Source organism: Lactuca serriola, chromosome 8 (assembly GCF_051521515.1).
Source record: "Lactuca serriola cultivar US96UC23 chromosome 8, Lser_US96UC23_V15, whole genome shotgun sequence".
NCBI lineage: Eukaryota > Viridiplantae > Streptophyta > Magnoliopsida > Asterales > Asteraceae > Lactuca > Lactuca serriola.
Window position 1 is genome coordinate 119,200,365 of NC_136415.1, and position 9,882 is coordinate 119,210,246.

Here is a 9,882-nt window from a genome sequence, read left to right on the forward strand (position 1 = left end):
GCAAAGAAGCGAAGTTTGTTGGTCATAATCTGATACAAATATCATCTGAATCTTATAGTCTGATATAGTTTTTGGTGTGTATATGAGTTTATTAGATTGTGTATTTTTAAGATGATTGCATACATTTTATTTCTTCTTTTTGGGAATAATAATAGTTTGCTTAATCATCTTGGTTAGTAGACGCACTTACACCCTTGGACTTGGAACCGTTGAAGGCGTCATGAATAGTTTATTACAGGATAAATAGCAATAAAATTAATTCAGTTATTTAGAGCATCTTCATTGGGGACTTATTTATAACTTTCTTTTATTATTGATTCATCACTTGTTTTATTTAATATCATTAGAGTGTCTAGCTTTTTGTGTATTTTTATTAACCATTCAATATATATTTAGTGATCAACATACTATAAAACTTTGGACAACTAACATTTTCCTTTTTTATCATATTTTATTTTTACACCATTAATTTATATTCTAGTTTTAAATGTTTTCCATTTTTAACTACTAATTATTTATATCATAGTTTTTTCATTTATGAAATCTTTATATACTAATTTTTAATGGTAATATTAATTTAAAATATTTCATATTAAAGTATAATATGTTTAAAAAATAACTAACTAAATGATGAAGTTTTATGGAACATTTTAGATAGATAAGGATCATTAAGTTGAATTCATGAAAGGAGCTATTAAAAAAGTTTAACCATTGGATGGATCCTTTAATTAGATGTCGAAATTATTGGATTAGGAGTGTTTTGTTTAAATTAGATGTTAAAAGCATGTAGTGCCAAACGAGGGTTTTTTAATTCAAAATGAAGCGTTTTGTTAAACGCTAAAAGCTAGAATCCCACTAACGCTCAGTGTTAAACACGTCCTAAGTGATAATATAGCTTTACCATTAGAGATGCTCTTAGAAAATTTGAATTGTTTAAATACACCCGAGTTCCCTCATGTTATCCCTCTTTCGAAATCTTTGGCTTCCCCCTTATCTCGCCAATACTTTTATTTTTGTTTTAACCCAAAATCAAATGTACGCTCAGATTCATCCCTCTGGATTAGGCATCTATTTCTATACTTTCCACACCTATCCATACTTGTCTCAAGAATTGTATCAAGGTTCCAAAGTCACTACTTACTACCAGTACTTAACGTTTTAATCACATATACACATGCATAGTGTGACAACCCAAATTTATTTCCGTTACATAATCCCGTTTTCACTAACGGAATTCGTCGTTATATATAAATTTCTGTAATATTTGGAGTCGTCAATAAATAAATATCTATTTATTTATATTTTCTTGACATTATCATTTTAGTATAAGTAAATATAACTTGTAAGTGTTAACCCCGTTTAACCAAATAAAGTTATATTACTTTTCAACCACTTCACCCGGGTAAAAAGTTTTAACCCCGTTAAACTTTAGCATCGGGTAGCCGTGTACCGGGTGCAATACCCGAGGCATATATAAAGGAAATGGACACCACTTTGAACACTTTTTACCACTCATTCACTCTCTCTCACTACTTTCTCTCTCTAGACCCGAATCTGACTCCAAAACCGCGAATTTCGGCTTCAAAACGTAAGATTTTATTTCCTAACTTGTTCTAATCATACATCAAAGTGTTTATATCTAGGAAATCATAAGAATGAGGGGCAAACAAGGAGTTTACGGCCTAAGAAGCTCCTTAGGCCGTAAACACCCCAAAACTTGGCCAAACCCCAATTTTTCCTTCCTTTAGGCTTGCATGCTAATTAAGGGATATACCTAGATGAGTTTGGACACCAAAACACAAGTTTTTAGGACCTAAAAGAGAGTTTACGGCCCAAGCACATGCTTAGGCCGTAAACTCCCAAATTTCCATGTTAAATGCCCCAAAAACTTATCTAAGGCATGCTAGAATTTAGTTATGAACATAGGAAATGCTTAGGGCCATAAAGCAACACATTTTGAGGGACAAAATGGAGTTTACGGCCCAAGCACAAGCTAGGACCGTAAACTCCCTCAAACACAACAAAATGAAGGTTTTAAACCCCAAAATTGGTCCTAGACATTCACTAGAAATTTAGGGGATTGATTTAGGGCCTTAACATTCATTTTTGAGAGAACAAGAGTTCACGGCCAAGCCTAGGGGCTTACGGACGTAAACTCCCAAGGAGTGGCCTTTGGGCCGTAAACTCCAAGGGAGTAAACTCTTGGACTCCCCCGCAACCCCTATTTGGCCTTGTACGATCCCCGAGAACCACTTCTAAGCCCTAAGACCCCGAAACGATGCTAGAATATCTAAATGTTTTAATAAAAAGCATAAAATGAATTAATTTCTTGTAAAACACACATTCCACATGTTAATAGGGTCTTAAAAGGTGTACGAGTCCTTATTTGGCACCAAACGCTCAACCGACACTTTCACCCGATTTACCCGATTTACTCGGTTTCAGGTGAGTTCATACCCCTTCAATGAACCTTTCAAATGTTTTTATATGTTTTAGGGGGGGGGATACAAGTCAAATATACATGTTTATAAAAATTAATCACATGTGATTTACTATCCGTAGTTCAAATCACATGTGATTTACCACTATGCCTTATAAAGGAATTTTGCGTTTTCAAAACTATTTTGGTTAAATAAACAATTTTCTAAATGTTCCCTTTGGACAAGATTTTTATTAAATAGATTTTCTTATAAAATGTAACCACACTAATATATTTATATAAGTAAGACTTGAAGGACTTAGGACCGATGGCTCGCCTTATTTCCTGTTCTTGTTTGATTGTGGGCTTAGGGTAGTTGTTATCCGTCCGACTGTCGTTGATTTCATAGTTATATATCATGTATATTAGTGTTGGATACGAGTATATTTGCATTCCATTTGATGCCTAAACCACTAAATTGACAAGAACCATACACACTAAGTTAACTATAATAGGTATAGTTAAGGTCGCTACTACTTGATACCGCTACTACTGTACATACTATAGTTCATACTATTACAAAACGATACACTAATAAGAGAACACACTATGAATTACATAAAGAACTACTACACTATATTACAAGAGAAAACACTAATCCAGAAGATAATACACTAACTCTCTACAAGATACTCTATGCGCTACATATTGTGACCAGAGCTTTCCGAAAGGAAGGCGACGCTACATGTATAGATCTATACGGAGCAGACACTATTAGATCCCGACTGTTAACTTCAGTCCGAGCCGAGCAGGCCCAGGGATGACACTACTTCACTACACTGTGCATGACCGGGAAGGTCATGGGATTCCTCTATTACCCACACTATTGGTCACATGAAAAGGAATACACTACATCCACACTAAAATACTAAGACTAAAGTCTCAGTTAATATCCCGAAGTAAAATAAGTATTTATTACTAATGGAAGTTCGCACCACTATTACTGTCAACAGGCATAACTTTCCTTTTACCTACACCATATACTGGAAGATTTAGTACCTCACTTTTACAACAAACTATTTTCAATGATAAAACTTACATTTAACTTAGAGTTTTCACTTACGCTGTATTTTCAGGAAAATATAGGATTTTCTAGAGTTTTCTACTACTTATAAATGTAGATTGCAGTTTTTCACACTATATGTTCTAATACATTTTATACAAAATTCACACTAAATTCTTATGGACTCACCAGATTTATGCTGATACTCGTTTTCAAAATAACTTGTATCCTCAGGTCAAAGATAGACAGGTACAGGTGCAACATTTTGGAGAAGATGGAGCATACAAGATCCATCTCTTATTTTTGTATTACTTTTGGTGTTTGTTGCATATCACAAAACACACTTGTAATTAAACTCACTATGTAAATGCAATGATTGTATGTTTCTTGTTTTTACTATTATGCAATTGTGATGATACTGTACATGACGTCCTCCACCTCGAAATGTATTCCGCCGTTATCGGTTTTGGGGTGTGACAGATTGGTATCAGAGCATTGTTTATAGTGAATCAAGTATATCAACCTATAAAAGATATACGAACTATAAACACTTCGGGACTAAAACACTCTGACCAAGAATATATACTGTTAAGTATTTAAAAGATTTAACTAAGTATATATATGCACACCTCTATAAAACACAGAAGTCAGTATCACACTAGAACATAACAAAAGTATTAAGATTGTTGGACAGCACAATTGGGCTTAGAGACGTATAGTCACATCTGGGGGGATGTAGCATGATCAACTACATTTTTCTGGAAGTGACTAGCATGTGCCTAAGTTTGGTTGTGGTGTTGCAACAAGTCTAAAACTTACCAACACTACCACAATAATGTTAGAACAAGAATACTATAGGAGTATTCTGTATACCACTAACTACATATGTGATAACTAAAAGGATCGTTACTGGTAGGACAATAGTTGCTAAGTGGATACACCACGGTTACATGCGACTGGGGCGTTATAGACTCAGAATCCGTGGCCTTTGCTTCATTCCCTGTTCTTGTTTGATTGGGGGTCTGAAGTTAGGGTTGCTTATTCGAAGGACTATCTTACTTCGGTTACATGTAATCGGTATGCACTACGCAAGTATTGGATCGACTAATAACGATTCATCTTATAAGTATCTTAGAGTAGTACGTCTATTAACCTTTTCATTCCCCTTTCTCGCGTAGATAGCATGGCTGGCTTCCACCATCCCGGTGATCCATACTATCCAAACCAGGGCAATGGAGGATGGCTCGATGAGGAGTCAGACGATGATCACCCGATCCCTTTGGATGATCATCATGCTGAAGGCTTCTCGGATAGCTCGAACTCCGAACCAGAAGTTAACAACCAACCTCCTGAAGCTCCGGACCCCAACCCCCGTCCGACATTTCAGGGACTCACTCCTATGTGGGCCATATCCTTGCACCGATGGAGCGAGGAGCAGGGCCAGCCCTTACCTTACAATGGAGACCGAAGCTTCTACAACATAAGCGAAGGAGGATCAGCAGATCGAGTTATGCCCATCATGATCTGAAGGATTGCCAGGAATGTCGAGCAGGGTCAAGCAGCCATTGGTCGAGTTGTAGAAGTGGATGCCAACTCGAATCTCAACACTGTTCGCATCCGCCAACTTGAAGAAGCCATGGATAGGACAAGGAGGACCAACGAGGCTCTGCCGCATCAACTAGCTGCATCCCGAGCCGAAGTTAGGGAACTCTGAGCACGCCAAAGGACTCATGAACGACACCTTCAAGAAGTTATGCGTCAGCTAGCGGATCTGAGGATTCGCCCAACAAGTAACCGTCGCCAGTAGAAGACTTCTAGTTACCTCACTCTTTTGTTTAAAGGACTAGCCTTCCCTCTCTATGTTTCATAGATCACTTGTCTGTAAACATTCCTAGCTTAAAAATACCCTAAGTAGGCCTCTAGACTGCCAACATTTTCCTTATGGTTTGATGTAAGACCTATTGTTAGGTCACTTTTTACGAACTTGTATTACATCATCAATACCAGTAAATTGGCAGTTAACCGCTCTATTGTTGGATTAGTGTCTAAGTCCATAACTATTTTGGTATGTACTTGACCCGATGGTGCACGGTCCTTTTGGGTTGCCTTCACCGAAGCAACTTGATAGGATGAATTATGGAGAGAAAGGATTAAATATGATTTATTAATATATTATGAGAATAATATATTAAAGGAGAAATCATATTATTTAATTAATATTAGTCAATAATTAATTGGTAATTAGTTTTGTGACTAAAAGAGATTAATTAAACTTAAGGGACTGGAATTGTAATTATACGATAATTGCAATTTGGGCCATGGATTGCCTTATATCATAAGGTGGACGAATCCTATGGGGGAAGCCCATATGAATCGTCCAAGGCCTTATGGAAAGGGCTCTATGGGTTGCTTAGGGCTTAAGCATCCAAATTAGGGTTTCCTTGTTAGATAACCCTAATTGCCTCCTATATATATGGATCCCTTATGACCCAAAAACGTGGCTAAGCTTCTTGCTAGGGTTTCACACGTTTTAGGGCAGCCTCCATCCTCTCTCCTCTTCATCCTCTTGCTTATGGTGTTTGTGAACCATTAGAGGAGTGACACTTGTGACTCTAAGCCTTCCAAAGTCAATTCAAAGGAGATTTGGGATTGTTATTACTACATAACAATCAAGGTAATTTCTTAAACCTAATTATATATTAATATTGATTTCCATATGCTAGAATTAGGGTTTATAGTCTTGGATTCAAAGCATGTACAATAGAGAAACCTAGATCCAAGCATTAGGGTTTGTATGAGCACATAGGATGTCATATGACCAAAACCCATCAGTGGTATCAGAGCCTAGCTTGGTTTCATTTGTATTGATGCATTGTATAACTGGAAAATTCATTTTTTGGGTTTCTGGAGGCTGGACTCGCCGAGTCCATGGCTGAACTCGCCGAGTCCATGGCTGAACTCGCCGAGTCCATGCAGACTCGCCGAGTCAACTCATCAGATAGAGCTTATCTCAGGATTTCTTGCTGTTTATGCATTGGGATAGTTACCTTATCATGTTAGATCAATATTAATCCGATTATATGACATATTTGACTATATTTTTGATCTAATTGAAGATATTTATCAATTAATAAGATAATTGTTTCCTTATAAGATAATTGATTAATTATTTTGAGTAAATTGATAAATTGTTTTGCAAGAAATCATTAAATAAATCAAATATGGATAATTATGTGATTAAATGTTAATTTGAATTATTTGTTATTTGATACTTGTTGTTATGAAAAGTTTCATATTTTGCCCTTTAGGTTTTATAGTTTAAATTTGAACCCCAAAAGTTTTGTTGTTTTGAAATTTATATAGTTAAAAACCTAATGTTTTGAAAAAGGTTTCAAAACTTGCCCTCAAGTTTTGGAATTTAAATTTTGATTAAATGGTTTAATTTTGATGTATATTTAAATTCTAAACCCTAATGTGTTGAAATGTTTCAAAAGTTACCCTCAAGTTTTGGAATTTAAAAGTTGATTAAAAGTTTAATCAGGAATGTTAAATTCTAAAACTCTAGTATAGTTTTAAAAAAGTTCAAATCACACCCTTATGGTTTTATTAATTAATTAAGGTGTATAATTAAATGAAGTTTAATAAATCCATAAAAGGTTAGGTTTACAATTTAATTAAATTAAAAGTATAATTGTTAAATTAGACCACCTAGTATTTTAAAAGTATAAAATACACCCTATACTATATATAACATTAAAAGTCTAACATTATATATATGTATGAGTAAAAGTCAGTCTTACCATTAGTAGGCCTCATTCACGAAGCTAGTCTATAAGGGGTGTTTAAGGAAATTGCCTATAAAATGGCGATTGAATGGGTATCCACTCTTACCCACCGCACTCTTGACTAGTGGAGGGTCGTTAGCCGAACGGGTAGGATAGGACAAAACCTTCCATTATAAGTATAATGAAGTATAAAAGTAACTAAATGGTTTTCAAATTCCCAATCTTAGTTACTTAGGCAAAAGTGAATTGATGCAATTCCATGAAGTTACACTTTGTGCCCTTGCGAAGACGTTAGTGGAGCGTGTGTGGTTTATCGGCACACTAAATGGTTCTAAGCAAAGGTAGCAAAGGGTGACTCAATGTTTGTCATAGTTCGGTGGAGTGTGTGTGGTTTACCGACACATGGAATAGGTGACTGTAACATGTGAGGGCACCATGTAAGTTTGCATGGTTATTCACACCCGCTTTGTGATACTCAGCATCCCAGTCACAAACTAGAGGGGCATATCGAGATTTAAACATGCCATTGAAATGTTCAATGAATCTCAAAGTATCTAGGAGTTTTCATAGATTTAAAACTTAAATTTCTTTTTCGTTTTTCGTGGTGGAAATTAGTGAATCGTCATTCACTTACCTTCAAATATTCTGCAATTAGGGTTACGGCATCCCTCTCCCGAGTTGTGGAATATTGTGTTGGGTCCTAGCCTTAGTATTTCATTTGGGTGATTTACTAAGGACTCAATCTATCAACTAACTTGAATTCGTTTTTCTCCCGTTTTGTAGATGTCAAAGTTCGACAACTATGGTCTTCCCAAATCCCGTGGAACAAGCATTCCACATGAAGATGGTATTCCACGATTCGATCGAGGAACAAGAAATCATGCTTCACTTCCTCCTCCTCCTCTAATTATTCTCCCTAACCCACAAGATTGTAAAATTGAAAGGTTCAATATCACTCAAGCCCTTTTGTCAAGTAAACATAAAGAAGGAAAGTCGTTGTGTGCACACGTCCTAGGGATGAAGTCGCACATTGATAGACTAAGAATGATGGGATCTGTTGTCGGTGAGAAGATGGTTGTTGATTGGGTTCTTCAGTAACTTCCTAACTTGTATAGTGAGTTCGTAAGAGAGTATTATATGATGAACCACGACGTGACCCTTATAGATCTCACCTATATGCTTATTGCTGTTGAATCAGCAATGGTTTGGCGCAATAGAAAAGCAAAGTTGATTGGTGAATCTGCCTTCAAGACCTCTATGGATATAGACAATGGCAAAGAAAGACATGCCATGATCGAAGAGTTTGATCATAAGAGAAAGGCAATATCTGAAGTAGTTCCACGTGCTGTTCCAAAAGAGTCGATTTGCTTTTATTGCCAAGAGAAGGGGCATTGGAGACGAAGCTGCCCTATTTACCTAAGAGATCTAAGAGATGGGAGAGTCGAAACGTATGGCTCTAATTTAGGTAAAATCCATTGACTAACTCTTCTAAGCTTCTATTCTAGATTCTTAATACATAATGTGATGAGATTACAATTGATGTTTTGTAGGATCGAAGAAAAGAAAGGAAGCTTAAGGGAAGAAGTGAGCAGAATCTAACCGTGAAAGAATGGATTTCGATCGCGTTTCTCGAAGATTAGATTCTTGAGCTACTACTTAGAGTTAGAATTAGATTGCTAAGAAAGATGTATTAGCATAAGTTTTTCAATGAGTTGCGTTGTAAGGACAAATTTTTCCGCAATAAAATAAATTTTGATTTTAAATTTTATTTATTTATCCTTACAATGGCGTGTATGAAAAATTGATGTTAAAATGTTTCTATTATTAGCAATAGTGGATTTGGTTCTTATTATGTTATTTATGGAAAGTCGAGAATTTACCAAATAGGGAGAGTTTCTCATCGCCCAAGTTTCAATTGGACAGAAATTTGGAATCATGCAACTTGGTTGCACGATGAATGAGAAATTTCTTATTTGGAAATTAGACTAATTCATTGACAAAGTGTCAAGTGAAGGACTAGGAGATCGAGTACACAAAGTTGTGTGTTGATCAAAGTCCACCACAAGAGTAACGAGATATTCGTCATGATTTATTAACGGTTTAGTAAATATGATTATACTTATAAGATTAAGTGTAATTCTGAATTGATTGAAAAAGGTTTAAATCAATAGTAGAACGAATAACAAGAATCAAGTAGGCAGAAAGATAAAAGTTTCTCCATTCTAAGAAGAAGGAAGAGTACCTTTTATGCTTTATGATAAGTCTTAATGATTAAGAACCATATTTCAATTGATCCTCTAAGTACAATTTTATGTTTAGGAAGAGGAATCAAGAATTGAAGAAATGGTTAAAATCAAAAAGTCAATCATACTTCGGTCCAAATCAAGTCTTAGAGTTAAGTTTATGACATTGAGTGAAAAGTATTATGAAGGTTTATAACATTCATCAATTGTGGAAAGTTGTGATGTCTTGGATAAGACAAAGACCAACTAAGACCAAAATTATGAAGTGTTTTGATAAAAGCTACACTAACTCTTGAATATTTGTTTGTCAAGAAATGTTTTGACAAGAGAATCGTATATGTCAAGGAGTCAGTGGGAGTCTTTATAGTCTTG